Genomic DNA, 22,879 nt, shown 5'->3' with positions numbered 1-22,879 from the left:
GAGTCCTCACGTGCCACGGCACACTGGGTTAATCCTCCACCTGTGGTGCCAGCATCCCACATGGGCGCCGGTTCTAGTCCTGGTTGCTCCTCTTCCAGTCCAGCTCTCTGCTGTGGCCTGGGAGAGCAGTAGAGGAGGGCCCAAGTGCTTGGGCCCCTGTACCCGCGTGGGAAACCAGGTAGAAGCACCTGGCTCCTGGCTTTGGATCGGCGCAGCTCCAGCCGTTTGGGGAGTTAACTAAAGGAAAGAAGACCTTTCTCTGCGTGTGTGTGTCTCTCTCTCACTGTCTGGAATTCTACCTGTCAAATAAATAAAATCTTTCAAAACAGTCCTCATGAAACTGCAACACCTGAGGTCAGCACTGTGGCATAGCGGGTAAAGCCAACACCTGCAGTGCCAGCATCTCATATGGGTGCTGGTTTGAGTCCTAGCCGCTCCACTTCCAATCCAGCTCTCTGCTATGGCCTAGGAAAGCAGTGGAAGATGGTCCAAGTCCTTGGGCCCTTGTACCCGCGTGGGAGGCCCAGAAGAAGCTCCTGGCTCCTGGCTTCAGATGGGCCCAGCTTCCAGCGTTAGAGCCATTTGGGGAGTGAACCAGTGGATGGAAGATCTCTCTCTCTCTCTGCCTCTGCCTCTCTGTAACCTTGCCTTTCAAACAAATAAATAAATCTTTAAAAAACAAAACAAAAATAAGAAACTGCAACTCCTTTCTCTGTGTCTTCTAGGAGCTTAGGATCAGAATACCCTAACCTCTTTCCAAAATGCCAGCCAATCTACAGCTCACCCAAGGATAACAAAACTCATGCCCTTCAAACTACAAAAACGCTCGCATTTCTGCCTTTGTTAGGTGAAATCAACCCATTACTGGTTCCTTTAAGTTTTCTTTGATAATGTCATATCTAATGTGATCTTTCACAAAATTTCACTATGCCTAATTCACAATGAAAACAGCAATCAAGGCCGGCGCCGTGGCTCAATAGGCTAATCCTCCACCTTGCGGCGCCGGCACACCGGGTTCTAGTCCCGGTCGGGGCGCCGGATTCTGTCCCGGTTGCCCCTCTTCCAGGCCAGCTCTCTGCTATGGCCAGGGAGTGCAGTGGAGGATGGCCCAGGTGCTTGGGCCCTGCACCCCATGGGAGACCAGGAAAAGCACCTGGCTCCTGGCTCCTGCCATCGGATCAGCGCGGTGCGCCGGCTGCAGCGGCGGCCATTGGAGGGTGAACCAACGGCAAAGGAAGACCTTTCTCTCTCTGTCTCTCTCTCTCACTGTCCACTCTGCCTGTCAAAAATAAAAAAAAAAAAGAAAAAAAAAAAAGAAAACAGCAATCAATTTCAAAAGGTATAATTATTGTAGAAAACATACTCTTATGAAAATGCAACTAAAAAGATATGAATGTAAAAATAATTTCAAAAACATATGTATGAACAGGACCAAAAGGATTTGGGGTGAAAGGGCAATGAAAACATCTGAGAACAAGTTAACTCAGACAAAAAAAAGGGAAAAAGTGACATATCAAAATGAATGAATTTTTATAAAGAGTAAATAAGTTATTTAAAACACAAGAGTAGGGTGGGCCTTGACTGCAGTTAAGTTGTCACTTGCAACACTTGCATCCCATATCAGTGTCTGGGGCGAGTCCTGGCTATTCCACTTCCAATCCAGCTTCCTCCTAATGCACGCCGTAGGAGCCAGAAGGTAATAGCTCAAATACCTGGGTCCATGCGACGCACATGGGAGTCCCAAACTGAGTTCCAGTCTCCTGGCTTTGGCCTGACCCAGCCTGGCTGTTGAGGGCATTTAGGGAGTGAATCAGTGTCTGGAAGATCTCTATCTGCCTTTCATATAAATGAAAAAAAAAAAAAATATATATATATATACATATATATATACATAAAAGAACAAAAATCCAGCAGTACTTCACAAAAGCTCATGGAAATGAAACCAAATAAAAAATCTGAAATCTTATGCACAGTTTTTCCACAATACGTATCTTCCATGAACACTGTGAAGTACCATGTAAACTATAGTTCAAGTATATTAAAAATTATGAGTACGTGCATCTTTATTGCCTCTTTTTAAATTATGTAGGCAGACAATGTTGAATTTTTTTGGTTAGAGGTTGACAAAAGATAAGTGAAGCCACATTTTAAGATAAATCTAGGGGCTGTTGCTGTGGCATAGCGAGTAAAGCCGCCACCTGCAGTGCCTGCATCCCATATGGGCGCCGGTTCAAGTCCCAGCTGCTCCACTGCCAATCCAGCTCTCTGCTGTGGCCTGGGAAAGCAGTAGAAGACGGCCCTGGGCCTTGGACCCCTGCACCCGTGTGGGAGACCCAGAGGAAGTTCCTGGCTCCTGGCTTCAGATCAGCACAGCTCCAGCCATTGCGGCCAATTGGGGAGTGAACCAGTGGATGGAAGATATTCTCTCTCATTCTCTCTCTCTGCCTCTCCTTCTGTTTAACTCTTTCAAATAAATAAATAAATAATCTTTTAAAAAAAATCTAATAGTATCTAGGGGTATATTTTTGATCCACAATGGAAACTTTCTTTTTACAGAAAAATGGGAATGAAAATCCAAGTGGGGAGTACAGATTTACTCCCTGAGTATGAGGACCAGAGAAAGACTAGAGATCAAACTGCTGAAGCCTACAAGCTGAGCACCACTCAGCCCTTCTGTGGATGACTACAGAACATTAAGTGGTTGGTCGTTATCTGTGCGATAGTGGATTTTGTGGATCTGTGCGTGAGTTGTAAGAGGGAATTTTCAAGGGTGAGCCTGGGCAAGAGGGGGTACTTTATAGCACCCAAATAGAGCTGCAAACCTGGTTATCCAGGCAGCAGTGCCTGCAACGACTGTGTTGGGGTGTTTGGTGACTGTGTATTATAAGACTTGTTCCCAGGATTTGGAGTGCCTATTTATTTCTTGATTAGAACAAGGGAGGTTTGATTATAAAGATTTAGAACTAATTCTTCTCTAAGGAGTAATTTTAAGGCCATCTTCTCTTGCATGAAGCAACGAACAAGTAATGTAAGAGTAAGAACCAAATATGTAGGCAGACATTAACACAATATCTGCCGTACCTTTTGCTCTAATCAGGCCATCTACGAGGGATCAGGGAAATTGGAGTTGGAATCAGAAAGCACCAGCTGTTGCAAAACACAGGCACTTCAATGTCTAAATGTTTCCAATATAACTAGTGTAAAAGAAATCACCTTATATTAATGTATGCTTCTAAAGTTCACAGAGAGCTCTCGTGGTTTTAATCTCATTTGAGAAATCTTATGAGATATAAAGGGAATGTATCAGCTCCATGTTTTAAAGATGAAAAAGATTTTTGTTATTCAATTTCACACAGCTAGTTATTGGCACACAGGAAAGCACAAATATGTCATTTATGTGCTTCTATAAATTTCAACAATCTTTATATTGCTCATAATCTTTTTATTTTTAATTTTTAAGATTTATTTTATTTATTTGAAAGACAGAGTTACAGAAAGAGGTAGAGACAGAGAGAAAGAGGTCTTCCATCCGCTGGTTTACTCCCCAGATGGCTCCAACGGCTGGAGCTGTGCCAATCCGAAGCCAGACGCGCCTCCTCTGGGTCTCTCATGTGGGTGCAGAGGCCCAAAGACTTGGACCATCTTCTTCTGCTTTCCCAGGCCATAGCACAGAGCTGGATCGAAAGAGGAGCAGCAGGCACTAGAACCGGTGCCCATATGGGATGCCAGCGCCTCAGGCTAGGGCTTTAACCTGCTGCGCTATAGCACCGGGCCCCTCATAATCTTTTTAATATTTATTTATTTTATTTATTTGAAAGGCAGAGTTACAGAGAAAGGGAGCAAGAGAGACAGAGAGTAAGCCTCCATCTACCAGTTCACTCTGCAAATGGCTACAACAGCCAGGGCTGGGCCAGACTGAAGCCAGCAGCCAAGAGCTTCTTCTGGGTCTCCCACAGGAGTGTAAGGGCCCAAGCACTTGGGCCCATTCTCCACTGCTTTCCCAGGCCTTAGCAGGGAGCTGGATCGGAAGCGAGAAGCTGGGACTCAAATTAGCACCAATATGGGATGCTGACACTGCAGGCAGCAGCTTTACCCATTACACCACAATACCAGTCTCATATTGTTCGTAATCTTAAGGGAGAGGAACAAAGTATAAAAATTGCTTCTTTATATTGTATAACTCTTCAGGCAATCAACTTAGTGGATATAGCCAATAACTTAAACACAAAAGAACAGAACAGAATAGAAACTCTAAGAGTGTGCTGCCCCAACAGTTAAGATGGTACCTCCAAAGGTGGTGGGTAAATGAAATTAAAGGTATAAGTTTATTTTGGTGCAAAAATTTCTTGAAACTTGTGCAGTTTTTCAATAACATGCATTTTCCACCAAAATAAACTCATACTTGGGACCGGTGCTGTGGCATAGTGGGTAAAGCAGCTGCCTGCAGTGCCTGCACCCCATATGGGGGCCGGTTGGAGTCCCGGCTGCTCCACTTCCGATCCAGCTCTCTGCTATGGCCTGGGAAAGCAGTGGAAGATGGCCCAAGTCCTTGGGCCCCTGCACACACGTGGGAGACTTGGAAGAAGCTCCTGGCTCCTGGCTTCAGATCGGGGCAGCCCCTGCCGTTGTGGCTAATTGGGGAGTGAACCAGCAGATGGAAGATGACCTCTGTCTCTCTGCCTCGCCTTCTCTCTCTGTGTAACTCTGACTTTCAAATAAATAAATAAATCTTTAAAAAAATAAACTCATACTTTTAATTCCATTTTTCCATGAACATTTGAAGTATCTTTATATAAGTGTTGCTTCATTAAACTTATTTCTAACTCTTGGTCACAGTCCAAAAATATCTGAAAAGCACTCACCTAGTCCTAGATTCTCAAATAAGGTACATTAAAATGATCTGGATCTCAGAACCCAAAGATTCTAATTCAGTAAACTTGGAATGAGAATCAAGAACCTGTATTTTAGGGACCAGCATTGTGGATTAGTGGGTTAAGCTTCCGCCTGCAACAACAGCAACCCATATGGGCACCAGTTCATGTCCCAGCTGCTCCACTTCTGATCTAACTCTGCTAAATGGCCTGAGAAAGCAGTGAAAGATGGCCCAAGTGCTTAGGTTCCTGCCTCCCATGTGGGAGATCCGAGAGAAGCTCCTGGCTCCTGGTCCAGCCCTGGCCATTGCAGCCATTTGGGGACTAAACCAACAGATGGAAAAGTGCTCTCTCTCTCTCTGTAAATCTGCCTTTCAAATAAATTTTTAAAAAGTCTATTTTAAAAGGGCTTTTTTTAAAAAAAGATTTTATTTATTTGAGAGGTAGAGTTGCAGATAGTGAAAGGGAGAGACAGAGAGAAAGGTCTTCCTTCCGTTGGTTCACTCCCCAGATGGCTGCAATGGTTGGAGCTGTGCCAATCTGAAGCCAGGAGCCAGGTGCTTCTTCCTGGTCTCCCATGCAGGTGCAGGGGCCCAAGCACTTGGGCCATCTTTTACTGCTTTCCCAGGCCATAGCAGAGAGCTGGATTGGAAGAGGGGCAGCAGGGACTAGAACAGGTACCCATATGGGATGCCTGCACTGCAGGCAGAGGATTGACCTACTGCACCACGGTGCCAGCCCCAAAAATCTGTCTTTTTAAAGTACATTACCACTGTTTCTGATGGGCAGCCTTGAGGCCATAGTTTGTGGAACTATGCCTCATTTAATGCAGAAATACCTATTTTTCTGTATAAGGATTTCTTTTGTCAGAAGGTGTCAGACAGCCGCTGACATCTTTTTGCTATAGAAAGCCACCAGAAGTGCAGGGCTGGGTGGAATGTACCCACAGAATACAGCCATATCCTTGTGCCAGTCTGCAAAGTATTCCTGTACTACTTTCATTCCTAAGCCCTGGGTTACTGGGCTAGGGTCACGTCCAGGAAGGATGAGAATGACAGCTAAAAACACAGTGAAGGGGCCGGTGCCGTGGCTCACTAGGTGAATCCTCCGCCTATGGTGCCACCATCCCATATGGGTGCCGGGTTCTAGTCTCGGCTGCTCCTCTTCCAGTTCAGCTCTCTGCTGTGGCCCGGGAGTGCAGTGGAGGATGGCCCAAGTGCTTGGGCCCCTGCACCCACGTGGGAGACCAGGAAGAAGCACCTGGCTCCTGGCTTCGGATCGGCGCAGCGCCAGCTGTAGCAGCCAATTGGGGGGGGGGGGGGCGGAGGACAGTGAACAGTGAACCAACGGAAGGAAGACCTTTCTCTCTGTCTCTCTCTCTCACTATCTCTACCTGTCAAATTAACACACACACACACACACACACACAAAGAGTCATCAGAAGTGAGCTGGTGCAATCATATGACTTCAAGTTCTCTTTGATCTTGATTATTAAAACAACTGCTAATAGCTTTATATTTTTTTTAAGATTTACTTTATTCATTTGAAAGAGTTAGAGAGAGAGAGAGACAGACAGACACTCTCCTATCTGCTGGTTAACTCCCCAAATGACTGCAACAGTCAGAGCTGAGCTGATCCAAAGCCAGGAGCCAGAAGCTTCCTCCGTGTCTCTCACATGTGTGCAGGGGCCCAAGAACTTGGGCCATCCTCCATTGCTTTCCTAGGCCATAGCAGAGAGCTGGACAGGAAGTGGAGCAGCCAGGACTCAAACCAGTGTCCTTATGGGATGCTGGCACTGCAGGCCAAGGCTTTAACCTGCTGCACCACAGCGTCAGCCCCAACAGCTTTATATTCAATACAATACTAAACTACTAGGTTTCAGGCATCGTACTAGGCATGAAAGGGAATACAAAGATGATTGTCCCAGGAGTCTTCACAGCCAGCTGCCACCATCATTCCTACCTCCAACATAAATAAGGCAATAAAAAGGCTCAGGTTTTGCATCTTTGCTTATGACAGAGGTGCCTCATGGGGTTCAGAGAGGAGGTTTGTTAGAACCAGAGATGATGGGACGGTATCTTCCAATTGCACATCTCTCTTACTTCTTTCACATATTTAATGGAAACACTCTTCATGTATTTGCAGGACTATAGCCTCAATGAGTCTCCTTATCAAGGCATTGGAAAATACATTGTTATACTTGGCATCTCAGAAACCATGATCTCCAAGAAGTACAAGCAAATACATATTTAATGAACTGTTGAGGTGTGTGCCAGGTATGAGTATTAGCAATGGGCACACTTAGGAAGACAGATATTCCTTCTGGTGAGGAATGAAGTAGGCTTGGGATTAGAGGCTCAAAGCCCTCCCTTATTCACAAATTGCTTCAGGGCAGCCTAATTTCATCACCTGAAAGAATGTCTGCCAAAGGGTCAACAAAGTTATTGCTGGAGAGTAGACTGTGGCTGAATTTTAGTTTTTGCCTTTGTGAATTTTTCTAACTTTTCCTGCAGTAATTATGGGTTATTTTTACAGTTGGGAAAATACATCTTGTCTGTTTTTTAGCGAGAATAAAAAGCTTCTGAGGGGCCCACACTGTCCTGTAGTGGGTAAAGCCACCGCCTGCAGTGCCGGCATCCCATATGAGCACCTGTTCAAGTCCCAGCTGCTCCACTTATGATCCAGCTCTCTGCTATGGCCTGGGAAAGCCCAAGTCCTTGGGTCCCTACACCCATGTGGGAGACAGGGAAAAAACTCCTGGCTCCTGGCTTTGGACTGGTGAAGCTCCAGCCATTGTGGTCAACTGGGGAGTGAATCAGGAAATGGAAGACCCCTCTTTCTTTCTCTCTCTGCCTCTCCTTCTGTCTGTGTAACTCTTTCAAATAAATAAATAAATCTTTAAAAAAAAAAAACACTTCTGAGATCAAAAAGTAGACTGACTTCATTATATGCCAAACCAGGTTAATTATATGTCAAACTAGATGAAGGCCTTAGGAGGTCTTCGCACTTTTTTTTTTTTTCAGTTTGAAGAATTCAAAGGTCCAAGTATTAAAGACCTCATTTCCAGGAGCCTTGTAACTCTTGATGCAGGACAAAATTTGGGCCTTCTTTGTCTCCAGTAGACAGGCTCCATGCAAAGAGCCTACAAAGATGACTTTGTTCAAAACCACTCCCTTGAAGACTCAAAAAAATCTGTGTGGGACGCAACCTTTTCATCTCTATCTCCTTTCCTATGTGGCTCTCTCATGGCTGCACAATTACCAGTCATACTCAACCATTAATGCCCCTTCCAACTAATGTTCTGGAAGAAGTGAATCTTCTTTTAAAAATTCAAATTTATTGAAGTGTAACTTAAATGAAATGCACACAGTAAGTTTTAACAAATTTATACACTTATGTAACCACCACCACAATCACAATATAGAACATTTCCAGCACCCTACAAAGATTCTTTGTGCCCCTTCCTACTCAATCCTCCCTGCACCCAAGCCCCTGGGCCAGGCAGCCATCCATAAAATGAGAATCTTTCCATGTAGAGTAACTTGTCCTTCCCAGAATTTCTAACAAATGGGATTATATAAAAGCTATCTTTTGGGCCTGGTTTCTTCCATTTGGCAACCTGTTTTTGAGGTTTATCCACATTATTTTGATTCTGAGTACTATTTTGTTTGTACCAACAATAATAATTCTTTGCAGATTATGTGAATGAATCATTTTGTACCAGCATAAAAATAAGGTAAGATGACTGCTGCTGCAAAGATACCATATCCAAACTCAAGGCAGAAAAAGCTAAAAAAGGCTGCTTCCTACATCTCTCTTTCACCACTAAAAAACAAACAAAAGTCTTCCCAGAAGCACTCAGCCAACTTCCCCCTACATTTCATCAGCCAGGACTTGGTCACATGACCAGTTACAAGGAAGCTAATGGGCGTCTTGCAAGAAGAAATAAGATTGTCATGACTGATACATGTCAATTATGATTCACTGCTCAAAACTGGCATTGTCATCCCAAACAAAACAGATTCTGATAAGAAAGATGGAAGAAATGCAGACTGGGTAAGCCAGATCATCTACTATTGTGTCTACCATGGCTTCTCATCATGATGAGGTGGGGACCCTCAGGATGACTCTGGCACAAACAGGACACTGTGAGTAATGAAAGGTAGAATGGGAAAAAGCATTCTGCTAGACAGGTACCCTTCCTTTACCCACACTAAATAAGATCTCTGGGACTTCCAAAAGTATCACAAACTGGCTCATAAAGTCATAATATGTACTTTCTTCTGCTAACTGTAAAACAAGATACATATAGATAACATTTGCCAGAGTCCTTGTAAAATAGCACTCTCAAGCTCTAAAGCTTGAGTAAAGCACAGTTTCTACGGAAAGCCAGAATCAGATCATCTTCCATCAGCTTACCTTACACGTGTGCTTCTGGAGATAGCGTGATATGATCATGAATGTATTCTGGGTCCTAGACAACCAATGCGTACCGCCTCTCCTTCCCCCTCCCAAAATGGGGAGAAGTCAGAACCAATCCAATGACCAATCAAAATATCAGCTTTAGAACTAATAAAGCCTGGCTCAAAGAACATGCCTCAGATGTGTTACCTCGTGAGTGTCCTGATAAATACTTGACCCTAGAATTCAGCACTTCTAACCAGCACACGCATAACAGGGCAACTACAGGCCTTCCCCAATGGAATAGGCAGACCACAGTAAATTTCTTGCAATTATGAACACACCAGACATGCTTCCTCAGTGAAGCTGAGGATCATAAAGGGAGATGTGCCACATAAGGAACAGGAACATGATTAATGTGGCCAATAAGAAACAGGGTAGAACTCTTCTAGGAGACTTCAGGAGAAGTTTTCTAACAACGTGAAGCAAGTGTTGACAACTCTGGATGTGATGCCTGGAACTACAACAGCCATCCTGCTAACATGTGAGGTTGCTGTCATAATTACATATTTTACCCAACAACTGTAATACAAAATATGACATAAAAAGTTGGGAAGAACCAGAGTCCTTGATGATATTACTCTGCCAGTGAACAGAGGCAAACAATCCTGAAGCCTGCCCTATCACAGGAGCCCCTGTTATATAAATTTAATTTAAATTAATTTTATGGCTAGTCTTTAGTCTGGATTTCTGTTACAACAAAAAGCATTGTAACTGATATGGGCATCTTTGTATCCTTTTCTGTATTCTTTTTCAGTATAACCAAATACACATTTCATTGTGTCCTCCACAAAATACTGCCTTATTGGATTTCTGAACAGCTTCAGTTAAAAGATGTTTTAAACACACATGAATAAACATATGCTACTATTTACTTTCCTGAAGGTTAAGATGTTTATTCGTCCCATATCTTTTGGGAGAGATGTGTTACAGTGATGGTTCCTACTCCCACATCTGCTAGTGCTATTAGGTTTATAAATGCTATTGATCCACAATTTTTGAAACAAAAGACAAAATTTCAGTTAAACAGAACTAACCATCTGGGTGCTGTAATTTATGAAGGACCTGCATATCTTATAAACTTAGCCAGATGTGTAAACATAGTAAGTGTCCTTGTAATTCAAAGATTGCTAAGGAGACTTTCTCTAGAGAGAAACTCAACCTCACTACCATAGAAAATGAAGCAGGTAACACCATCTTCCTGAATTTTACTACAGATATATGTCTTTAGGAATCATGTCTAAATCTGCATTTAGAGTACAGATAAGTAGAGCCACAAAAGGAATGAGAATAAAGGAATTATCTGGTATCACAAATGATTATTGACCCATTCAACAAGCTAAATGCTCTCAAGCTTGGTTATAAAAATTAACTTTATTCTTAAAGTCATAAAGATACTTTTCAGTTTGGAGCTGATTCTCAAGGGTCCAAGACTAAATTTTCTCAAGCCTGAGACTTAGTTGTTCACATTCAATGTATATAGCAGGCTTCAAGTAGGGCCTAGGCTATACTACAGTCTTCCATGACTATGTTTGTATATTATATGTGTGTGTATGTACGTGTGTGTATATATATGTATATATATACACACACATATATATATGCTTTTTTAAAAGATTTTTATTTATTTACTTGAAAGTCAGAATTACACAGAGAGAGAAGGAGAGGCAGAGAGAGAGATAGAGAGGTCTTCCATCCACAGGTTCACTCCCCAAATGGCTACAAGGGCCAGAGCTGTGCCAATCTGAAGCCAGGAGCCAGGAGCTTCCTCCAAGTCTCTCAGGCAGATGCAGGGACCCAAGGACTTGGACCATCTTCTACTGCTTTCCCAGGCCATAGCCAAGAGCTGGATCAGAAGTGGAGCAGGCGAGTCTTGAACCGGCACCCATACAGGATGCTGGCACTGCAGGCGGCGGCTTTACCCACTACACCACAGCACCAGCCCCATACATATGCTTTTTAAACCTAGTAATTCTTGGGACTGGCACTGTGGCATAGTAGGTTGAGCAACCGCCTGCGGTGCTGGCATCCATGTGGGCAACTTTTCAAGTCCTGGCTGCTCCACTTCTGATTCAGCTCTCTGCTATGGCCTAGGAAAGCAGTAGAAGATGGCTTTAAAAAACCTAGTAATTCTTATCTCATTGCCAAGAGGAAGAGCCAAATTTTAGTTTCTGCTAAACTATCAGCAAAGACTAATTGCTTATCTAATCCCATATTCATATTTAAAAGTTAAATACAAAGTACAATAACTTTCTTCTCTTACATTTCCATCATCATTACCTTGGTCTGAGTTAACCACCACCTCACACTTGGACAACTGGTCTTCATATGCCCACTCTGTCCCAATCTAATCCTTTCTCCAACTATAGCAAAGGAGATCTCAAAACTCTCCTCCTAATTCTTTCTCCTCCAACCACCGAGACTTTCAACCAGCACCTATTACTGGAATGTTCTACAAGTCCTTTGGATATTTTGGCTCTTATGCCAGGAGTACACTTTCTTTCCCTCCCCATCTAGTCAACATTTACTCGTGTCTTTGTAGTTCAGCTTCAGCATGATGTTAAGACTTTCTAGTTTCCCTGTCAAATTCCCTGCTAGACTCTGATAGAACTTTGTGCTTCTCTTAGTAGCTTAAACTTACATTTTTTATATTTGTGATTATCTGGTTATTGGTATCTATTACACCAAACCATAACCTTAAGAGTAGGGATGTTACCTGTTCTTCTTCGCCATTTACATGTTCAGTGTTGGACATACAATGGGTGCTTAATATGCATTCACTCGATGGAAAAAACAGACAACCTTTTTATCTTCTATACAACAGCCCTGCACCCCCAAAATATGAATCTCACCAGTTTCTTTTCCCTTTTTGCTGCCAGTGATCAAAGGAATTCCCTTATGGAATCACTGACTAGAAGATTCTTCTTGAAAAACATAAGAGGAAGACAGGGCTGGATTTTCTCAGCATCTACCCATTTTGGAGGAGTTGTAAAGTATTATGATATAGAGATAGTTAGTGACCAGAATACAAACATTCTATTACATGTAACTACAAGATAGAAACACCAGGACCATTTTTCCCTCTTATCGCTAGAAACAACTTCAGGAAATGAGAAATTACTAAACCTCCTGTCTGGCTCCCTCTCTGAAGTTGATATCCTAGCCATCATTTGAACTCTAGTAGAAACTGGAATCCAATTCAAGTTAATCTCAAAGTAAAGATATCAGCTCTATCACTCTATTCTCTCCTAATCCTCTTTTCTGAATTTTATTTTTATGATACTGATCAAACCCTGCAAGAGTGGGAAATGATGGGAAGAGGGGAAACAGGAGCTAATCCGCAAATGTTAGGCTGGGGAAACTGGTTTAGCTTTGGTATCTTTAATAAAATTTCTGAAGACTGCTAAATTGTTTTCATTTTCACTCCTGGGAAAAACTATTTTCATTTTCATGGTGCTTTTTTTTAAGCCTCTTGAGGCAGTTTTTAAGTATTTCTATAGAAGTTTCTATAGAAATAGAACCTTGGAGGCAAGGTTTTTTAATATAGTGATAAACAAGCATTCAGCATTCTATGTGACTGTTGAAAATGTTTGCTAAATTATAAATTATAGAACCTTGGAGGCAAGGTTTTTTAATATAGTGATAAACAAGCATTCAGCATTCTATGTGACTGTTGAAAATGTTTGCTAAATTATAAGTGTACATTTGGGAGTGCATTTCACTGGATAAAGAGTCAAGACATTCCATCAAATTCTCAATCTTCAGTATCTGGTATAGTGCCTGACAAATTCATTAATGAGAAAATGAGAAAAATGAGACATCTATAAATATTGAGAAGAAATGCCTAGAGAAATAAGCTGACACCAGAAACAATGGTGTTAGCAAAGCCCAAAGAAGGGAAGATTTTGAGAAAAGAAGGTCATTAATCTGTCATGTGTTGAAGAGGTCAAGTCAAATATGGCCTAAGAAGTACCCAGTGGGTTTAGAAAAAAAAAAGTGGTAATTAATGACCTTTACATTGGTAATTTTAGTGGGGGCAAAATGCCGCAGTTGACTAAGAATAGGAAGTACAAAATAAGAAAGAATGGGTAGAAAAAACTTTTACATGAACCCATGTCTGTGAAAGAGGCAAGAAACAGAATGGAGGACAAACTGGTATGGAAAGGTTTTATTTTTTCCTTCTAAGATATAAAAAAAGACTTGGGGGTTCCGGCCTGAAGCGCCGGCATCCCATATGGGTGCCAGTTCTAGTCCCGGCTGCTCCTTTTCTGATCCAGGTCTCTGCTATGGCCTGGGATAGCAGTGGAAGGTGGCCCAGGTCCTTGGGCCCCTGCACCTGTGTGGGAGACCTGGAAGAAGCTCCTGGCTCCTGGCTTCTGATGGGCACACTGCGGCCATCTGGGGAGTGAACCAGCAGGTGGAAGACCTTTCTCTCTCTCTCTCTGGATCTACCTCTCTCTGTAACTCTGTCTTTCAAATAAATAAAAATAAATCTTAAAAAAAAAAAAAAAAGACTTGGGAATACCTAAATGCAAATGTGAAGTAGCCACAGATAAGGAAGGTCCTAAAAAAAGGGATAGGAAGGGATCCAGAGCCTTGAAGCCACTGTGTTGCTTAAGAAAACAAGGAGGGACAGAGAATGGATATCAATAAAGTGACTTGAAGGTTTGTTGGAAAGTCAAATAATCTGCTGAGACTGGGCATACCAGGGAAGGTCTGAAGTGAATGGAAAAATTAAACAAAAAAAGCTGTGGGGCCTGTATTGTGGCTTAGCAGGTAAAGCTGCCACCTGCAGTGCGGGTATCCCTTAAGGGCGCTGGTTTGAGTCCTGGCTGCTCCTCTTCTGATCCAGCTCTCTGCTACGGCCTGGGAAAGTCCTTGGGCCCCTGCACCCATGTGGGAGACCTGGAAGAAGCTCCTGGCTCCAGGCTTCAGATTGGCCCATCTCCGGCTGTTGCAGCTGTTTCGGGAGTGAACCAGCAGATGGAAGATTCTCTCTCTGCCTCTGCCTCTGTGTTATTCTGCCTTTCAAATAAATAAATAAATCTTAAAAAAAAAAAAAAAAAAAAAAAAAAGAGCTGTGGAGAATGTAAAACAGAATTGCTAGGCAAAGTCAGGAACAGCAGCTCCGGCCGTTGTGGCCATCTGGAGAGTGAACCAGCAGATGGAAGACCTTTCTCTCTGTCTCCCTCTCACTGTCTGTAACTCTGCCTCTCAAATAAATAAATATTTTTTTAAAAAATCTGTCATGCTACTAGTTTTCTCCAATGTGTGATTTTCTTCTAAAAAGACTCAAGCAGGAAGGGTTTAAAAGAAAAATCCCTATTCACAGAGGTTATCTTCTCTCCCAAATTTAATTTCAGGTTCAAATCTGTGGTAGAAATACCATTTATCTGAGTATTTTGTGCAGAAATTATGATAAATCTGAGATTAAAATAAGAAGCTATTGGTATTATTTTGACTGTATAATAAATAAAATTTGCCTTTTTAAGTACGTAAGAATGGCAATGAGGGTTTCTTTTTGTACAGGATAACCAAAACCACTGTCAAAACAAAGCTGTAAAAATAACTACCTAGAGGACCCAATAGGTAGCCTATTAACTGGGGCAATCAGCTCTCAAAACCTTCTAAAGTTTGTCTTTTTAAGTATGTAAGAATGGCAATGGGGAAGGTTTTTGTACAGGAAAACCAAGAGCACTGTTCTTCCCTCTAGTTATAGACACCCAGTAGCAGCTAGTGGCATTACATACCTAATCATTGTTAGTTCCCTTTTTATCTATTTTCTGGCTTGGCTGGAGACCTAGTAAGAGGGATACTAACTGAGCCAAGGCCCTAAGTGAATTCACAGTTAGTTGGGTGTGGGGAAAAGATTACTGTAATTCATTTCTAAGAAGACAGAATGATGGAGAAAAACGATGTCAAGATAATGAAAACTTAAAACAATTTTTGAGGTAGTTCAAAGCAATCCTTGGGTATACTTGAATGAAACAAACTTAACAATAGGCATCATTTCCACTTCAGTTCTTCAAACCTGTAGACTAATAAGCCTTTGATTAATAAGCACAAACTTACACAAAAACTGCAATCAATGAATTATTTTATTTGGAGTCACAAACTAATTTCATGTGGATCCTTGGTCTTATTGCTTTTTGGGTTTGGGAAATTCAGGAAAGTATACATTTACAGTCTGCGCAAGGATAGAAATACTAACAGAGAAGAACACTATTTCCTCATTAATGCAGAGACAAGAACTTAGAAAGAAACATGGGGTTGACACTGTGGCATAGTGGGTTAAACCTCCACCTTGTGGTAACACATCCCGCATGGGCGCCAGTTCGAGTCCTGGCTGCTTCTCTTCCGATCCAGCTCTCTGCTGTGGCCTAGGAAAACAGTAGAAGATGGCCCATGTGTTTGGGCCCCTGCACCCATGTGGGAGGCCTGAAAGAAGCTCCTGGCCCCTGGCTTTGGATCAGCCAAACTCAGACTGTTGCGGCAATTTGGGGAGTGAACCAGTGGGTAGAAAACCTTTCTGCCTGTCTCTCCCTCTCTCTGTAACTAGGTCTACCACTCAAATACATACATACGTACATACATACATACATAAAAGAAAGAAAGAAAGCTAGAAAGAAAGAAAGAAACACTTCGTGTTTTCTGTAAAAAGGGACCCTGAGAAAAACAACAAAGCAGAAACTCAGAGATGGTTATGGGTAATGTCCCTTCATAATAATGGACTATCATGATACAGAGTTTTATTTTAGTGGCAGAAATTTTAGAAGCATGGCTTTATTGCATAACTTAGTCTTTAAAAGTTGAACATGAAGGCCTATGTACTAGAGAAAATACTGTAAATAAAATTATGGCTATCATAATACTTAACAACCAAAAGGATTTTGAACATCTTTATCCACTATCAGTGTAAGTTCGCTGTATCTCATGTTTAGAAAACCTCTTGTGTTGTTTGAGGGTAAGATGTTTTTGTTGTTGATTTCCCCAAATCCCTTCCTATTAAAACCTCATGTTGCTGGCTTTTCTTGCCACAGAAGATACTCAGCTGATTATCAACAAAGAACAGTCTACCACTCTATAATAATGTCTGTGTCCCTTTCTGGTCCTAATTAAAAGTACAGATATTTTCATATGTACTATAAATATGATTGAGATAATTTCTCTAGTTACATTATCCTATACTTGCCAACCTCAAAAGCTTGAATACAATTTTTCTGCCCATTCAACACAATTTCAAAATACCTTTTAATTATATTGTATAACTTAGAAACCTTCAATATTCTTTGTTCATTTGTAAATCTCCAAATATACTTACAAAAACTTAAGCTAGCATATAACATTTTCCCAGCTTTGTTTAAAAATGAAGAGCTCCATATAAGAAACTTCATTCCTGTATTTTGGCCAGCTTAAAATAAAATCAGTATGTTTCTTGTTTAAAAATCTGTATGCCAGGCCGGCGCCGCGGCTCACTAGGCTAATCCTCCGCCTAGCGGCGCCGGCACACCGGGTTCTAGTCCCGGTCGGGGCGCCGGATTCTGTCCCGGTTGCCCCTCTTCCAGGCCAGCCCTCTGCTGTGGCCAGGGAGTGCAGTGGAGGATGTCCCAGGTGCTTGGGCCCTGCACCCCATGGGAGACCAGGAAAAGCACCTGGCTCCTGGCTCCTGCCATCGGGTCAGCGCGGTGCGCCGGCCGCGGCAGCCATTGGAGGGTGAACCAACGGCAAAAGGAAGACCTTTCTCTCTGTCTCTCTCTCTCTCACTGTCCACTCTGCCTGTCAAAAAAAAAAAAGAAAAAAAAAAAAGAAAAAAAAATCTGTATGCCAGCACTTCAATTTTTACTACACTTTTCAAGGAACAAGAAGCACCACATACTTGATCACAATCAACAATAATGAAAAGGTATTTTCAAAGAAAGACATGCTTTATAATAGTGCACTTCTGAAAGCAAAAAATGGCAACAAAATTTTGCATTGTTGATCATATTTTATGTCAAATTCAAATACAAAGTTTTATTTGTGATACAAAATGAAGACTTGCTTAATTCATTCAGCAAATATTTACTGGGTACTCACAATATGAAAGGCATTGATCTAGATTTTAGGAATTTATAAGTAAAAAAGACAGATATGGTTCCCACTCTTCTACCATCATGAAGCTTACGTTTTATGTTGACTATTTTCATCAAAAATGCATAACCTCAGTGGCCAGTCTAGTAGCACAAAGGGTTAAGTCACCACCTCCAATGCTGGCATTCTATTTGGGCACTGGTTTGAGTCCTGGCTGCTCAACTTTCAACCAGCTCCCTACTGATGTGCCTGAGAAGGCAGTGGAAGATGGCCCAAGTGCTTGGGCCCCTGCATCCACTTAGAAGTTCCTGGCTCCTGGCACTGGTCTGACCCAGCCCTGGCCATTGTAGCCATCTGGGGAGTAAACCAGCAGATAGAAGATCTATCTCTCCCTCTCTTTCTTTCTCTGTAACTCTGCCTTTCAAATAAAATAAATCTTTAAAATAAAATTTTAAAATCTAGCAACAAAACATTATAAAGTTACTGTAATAGAATCAGACTTGAAAAGAAGCTCAATTCCAAGATGCACATTATTTTAAATTTATTTTGACATCTTGAAAACAGTAATATCTGACAACATGGTCAGTTCTGGCAGCAAGCGATGGGAGTTGTCATGACCAGCACAAATACATCAAAACTTATAGAATGAGTACCAGTCTGGCATATGTAAGTGTTCCATAAATGCCAACTATTTTTTTAACTTTTATTTAATAAATATAAATTTCCAAAGTACAGTTTATGGATTACAATGGCTTTTTCCCCCCTTAACTTCCCTCCCACCCACACCCCTCCCATGTCCAGCTCCCTCTCCCATTCCATTCCATAAATGCCAACTATTTAAGATGAAGTTTTACATATACTTGGAAATAATTTAAAGATTACCAATTATCTCACAACTACTGTTCACTATATGAAGCCCACATCCAATTATTTGATTAAAATATAAGGAAACTGAATAATTAAATGTTTGAACTGATATATATAATGAAATCCAACTAACAATGCTTTGTGCAGGTACCATGCCAAGAACTCAGCAGACCTTCCTGAATGAAACCACACAAAAAGAAACCAGGACATTTATGACAATCAAATTATTAAGTACTTTAATGTATGCAAATGTATTTGTATGCACAATCCCAAATAGTACATAAAGAACAAAGTATTTTTAAATGTATACACAGATCACTTATTTTTGCTTTCCTTAAAACACTGTAACCATATATTAACACTAGAACAAATCCCACAAGTTTTGGTAGTTAAAGTGTACTACAGGGAGACACAATTTAGCCAGAAGCACAAGACAACCTGTTCATGACTTACTTTGCATGTTTTAAGGATCTTTCTCATCCATTTCCAACTTGGCGTTTTTCAACATGGTATGTAATTCTAAAATCCAAGACCTTTACTATTGTTATTTTATTTCCCGTTCAAACACAGGATGATAAGAGAAGGGGCAAAGATCTACATTTCTCTTTTTTTAAGCTGCTCTAGGTCAGTTTTTTTAATTTTGAGAGTTTTAGTGAAACTCTAAATTACAATATGCTAGAGTCAACTTGCTTTAAAGATTAGTTTCTACATTTTTGTTTCGATAAAACAATGCTTTTACGATGTATGTATTCTACATACCAGCTCATTACATACTTCAGGCATATAAAAATGGCTCCAACTGAGATTTTTGAATTCAACAACTGTACAGTTAAGTATTTGTAAAGTAATTTTAATTATTTAGGAAATGTTAAAGAATCAACTCACATTTGTTCCTGTTGCATTCCTTAAACCTACAGGACACCCTGCAGAGAGGAAAAGCAACTCAAATTAACATAATTACTGTCTTTTCAGAAGCTTCTGGCAATTAAAATTCCTGTCTTCGTATTAAAACTGGGCAGAAGCTAAGATCAACAATTTCCTCAATATTTTCAATACTAACCTATTTTCTCACATCAGTTTTAAAACAATGGCTGTTAAAAATCTCACAAGCACTGTTATCCAAATTTAAGCCATAAAAGAAAATTCACATGACATAACTTGTGAACTGTGCTTTTTAATTCCCAAACTTAAATATTAGCTTGTTTATGTTTGAGATTGAAAAAAACATTACACGCTGCGCTCTACTCATCCTCGAAACTTTCTAGGCTCAGCCCATCTGGGGCAGGGCTGACTGTACTGCGTGTGGTTGAGTCCGCACGGGAACAGCCTCTTGATTCACTCGGAGCGCCCCATCGTGGAGATTATCGCCGCTGAAAAAGACCAAGGGCCCAGCCTTAAGAGCGTGACGCCTCCGGGCTTCAGAAGCCTGGTTCCGAGTGCGCCCTACATCTCTCGGTTCCAGCATCCAGCCCGGCCCCATTCCTTCCAGGCTACCGCAGCGCAAGCGGACCAGCTCCAGGGCTGCGAGAACGACGGAAACAAAAACTTGGCCACACAAAGGCCGAGTGGGAAGCGAGGCTCCACCCCGCCAACGGGAGCGACTACTCTAGACAAACTTTGCAAGTTAACAGGTAGCGCGGAGGAGCAGCTTCTACCGCCGCCCAGCAAGCTCTTCCTTTGTCCCCTGACTAGCCTCCTGGAAGCCTCAAGCTCTGAGCGCAGTCTGGAGAGCCCTTAACTCGGTCTCCATTATGAGCCCTCACGGGTGGCAACCATAACACTTACATCCGGGTTTTTCCGGGAGCCGCGACCTGCGTCTCCCGGAAGTGACGCGACGCGGAAGGATCCGTGCTCTGCTGGGAAGATTGAGGCGAAGGGGTACCGGAAGACGGTGTCCTAGCGCGCTGGCGGTGGGAGGAGAGATTGTGGAACTCGGAGCTGTTTACCAACTGCAATAGATTTTTTGGGTGGGGCAGTGTGCTAACCACCAGTGTTGCCCTGACACTTTATCCTTTCTCATAACCAGCCCAAGGGGGGAAAAAACCACTATTTTCATTTTATATACAAGGAGACCAAGACCCCAAGAGAGAAGTTCTTTGTTCAAGATCGTGCAGCTGGTATATTTGGTGGCATTGGCCTTACCAGACACCACGTTCAACGTGGAAACACCGTTTTTGAAAGCTCAAGCCCTTGGCGTAGCAACCTGCGAAGCCATTTCTGCAAGTGCATAGTTCAGCTTAGCATCCCTTTGCCCAGGAAATGAGAGTCGCCACAGTCGCTGTGCTCTTGGTGGCGGACACAAGGCCGAACTGTGGCTTGGGACACTAGCTGATGACGTGGGATATCGCTTGTGGTGCCCTCTGGCACATGCAGGGTTCTCTACTCTTGCAGCGCATATTACCTGAGAAAACTGACCCTGTTGAACTCCGGAAACATGCAGCTCCTGCCTGTCACTGACACACCCAGGACTGTTTAGACAACTGGAGGCCTGACACCATCATCAAATACGTCTGAGAGCAACAAAGGACCAATGACAATATATTATTTTGGACTTCCCACCAAATCAGTTTTTTCTTCTGGCTTCTATTTCTTTAGACTATGACTAAAAATCAGTCTATCTGATCTTAATTCTACAGTAAATATAACCAGCCTTCAAATAAAGTGTGAATAGCCCCTAAGATAACATTTTTATTAAGTCAAATTGTACATAAAGAAAACCACCTAAATTACATACAAACTAATGATGATGGAAGAGTGAGTGATTTGATTTTTTCTCCACTCAGTTTTCTATATGTGCTATTTTTATAATTTTTTAAAAAAAGATTTACTTACTTATTTGAAAGAGTTACAGAGAGAGGGAGAGGAAAAAAGATCTTCCATCTGCTGGTTGACTTCCCAGACGGCCGCAAGCCAGAAGCCAGGAGCTTCATTCAGGTCTCCCATGTGGTTGCAGGGGCCCAAATACTTGGGCCATCTTCCACTGCTTTTTTCCAGGCCATTAACAAGGAGCTAGATTGGAACTGGAGCAGCTGGGACATGAACCAGTGCCCAAATGGGATGTCACTATCATAGACAATGGCTTTACCCACTTAACACCACAATGCTGATTCCAGTTTTTTGTTTTTTTGTTTTTTTGTTTTGTTTTTTATAGTGGAAAACTCAGCAAGCTGAGTTTTTAAACATTTGTGTCTGCCATTATAATGAAGACAAAAACTTTTCACATTTTGACAAATGATAGTCCTTAATACAAATTATAGTGCCTGTCTGAAGAGAGCTAGAGAAAGAAGAAATGGGAGAAAAGTGAGCAAGCACCAGTGTCTCTTTTTATAAGGACGCTTTCTATAGGACCAGGGACCTCTTAATGACCTCTTTTAATTTTAATTACTTTATTAAGAGGCTCCATCTCCAACAGCAATTACATTTTGTGTTAGGTATTAACATGAATTTGGAGGATGTTTTGGGGGTGGCACAACATTCTGTCAATAACAGAGTGACTGGAACACAGAAATATCTTTGGGGGAGGGAAGAGAGATCAAGAGAACATTAGGTTTATTTCACACCTCACCTCCTCTTGGAGGAGATATGCTATGGAGACTTTGTATCCCTTTGTATGAGCAGAAATAAGCATTATGTGTACAGATTGTGTGTGACACTTTTAAAACTGTTTAGCCTTTGTTGTAATATTGTCAAAGTTAGATACCCAGAAGGCTGTTTTTTCTACCCTGCAGAACAGAAGTCACAAGCTGATGTCCACATTACTGTAACTGTGGTGAAACTCACTACAAACTCTTATGTACAGTGTGCAGGACTTGGACTAGTTCTGGAACTTGGCCTGTGCTAGAGACTTGGTAACTGTTGTGAATATGGAAAATATGCTGCTTATATTTATGAAATTTGAATTTTTAAAAGTTACACTTGATTGGTGACTATATATTTTTTCATCCTTCTTACAAATATGAACACCAAGTTAAAAGGCCAGTACATTAAGAATAAAGTTTTTCCTTTATGAGAAATAAAGGAAAAACACACAGTTGAACCTTTAGCAGCATCCACTTAACCCTTCCTTGTGGGCTGTAAAAGTTGGAATTAGATTCAGCTGTGTGTGAACACAGAGCACATGAACAGAAGCTTTACAAGTTATTTGAACGTGACATAATGAGTTTTTGCTGAAGAAGCCTGGATGAAATCAGTTTAGGTTTAGTATGGTATTTATAGGGTGAAGATTCCAGGCTGCTGCCATCCTGTTGCCTCAATTTACATGGCTTTTATTTTCCAAAGTTACTTCATGATCCAAGATGCCAACTGGAGCGCCAGCCATTCTCCTGAGCAGAAAAGAAAAACATGCCTCTTCCAATTAGGGGTAAGTCCCCTAAGTTCTACATAAGCTCTGCAAGGCAAGTGGAAAACCTAGTGTTTTTTCTTATAAGCTAGTACCCAGCTGCAGAAAATCAGGGGTCAGAAAACTGTGGTCCGTTGGCCAGCTACCTGCTGTTGCAAATACAATTTTATTGGAACACAGACATGTCCATTCTACCTATAGTCTATATCTAAATATTCTGTTAAACAACTATAATATTAATTCACATGCTGTACAATTCATCCATGTAAAG

General features: G+C 41.7%; 1 long non-coding RNA gene across 3 annotated transcripts in view; it reads right to left on the bottom strand.

The window, feature by feature from the left end:
* LOC138845328 (uncharacterized) overlaps positions 1–20,175 on the bottom strand; it is a 44,520-nt gene extending 24,345 nt beyond the window's left edge. For 2 of the 3 annotated variants that reach the window (XR_011382340.2, XR_011382341.2), the window contains exons 1-2: positions 20,055–20,175; positions 19,155–19,192 (exon numbers count right to left, since the gene is read on the bottom strand). This is a non-coding gene — a long non-coding RNA (uncharacterized LOC138845328). Of the gene's footprint in view, positions 1–19,154; positions 19,193–19,329 lie in introns of all 3 variants that reach the window. The other variant, XR_016222074.1, reaches the window with a different exon arrangement.
* Between the last annotated feature and the right edge of the window lie 2,704 nt (positions 20,176–22,879).

Source organism: Oryctolagus cuniculus, chromosome 15 (assembly GCF_051225735.1).
Source record: "Oryctolagus cuniculus isolate XC-2025 breed Fujian yellow rabbit chromosome 15, ASM5122573v1, whole genome shotgun sequence".
NCBI lineage: Eukaryota > Metazoa > Chordata > Mammalia > Lagomorpha > Leporidae > Oryctolagus > Oryctolagus cuniculus.
Note: the sequence above shows the minus strand (reverse complement) of the source record. Positions and strands in the feature narration are given on the sequence as shown.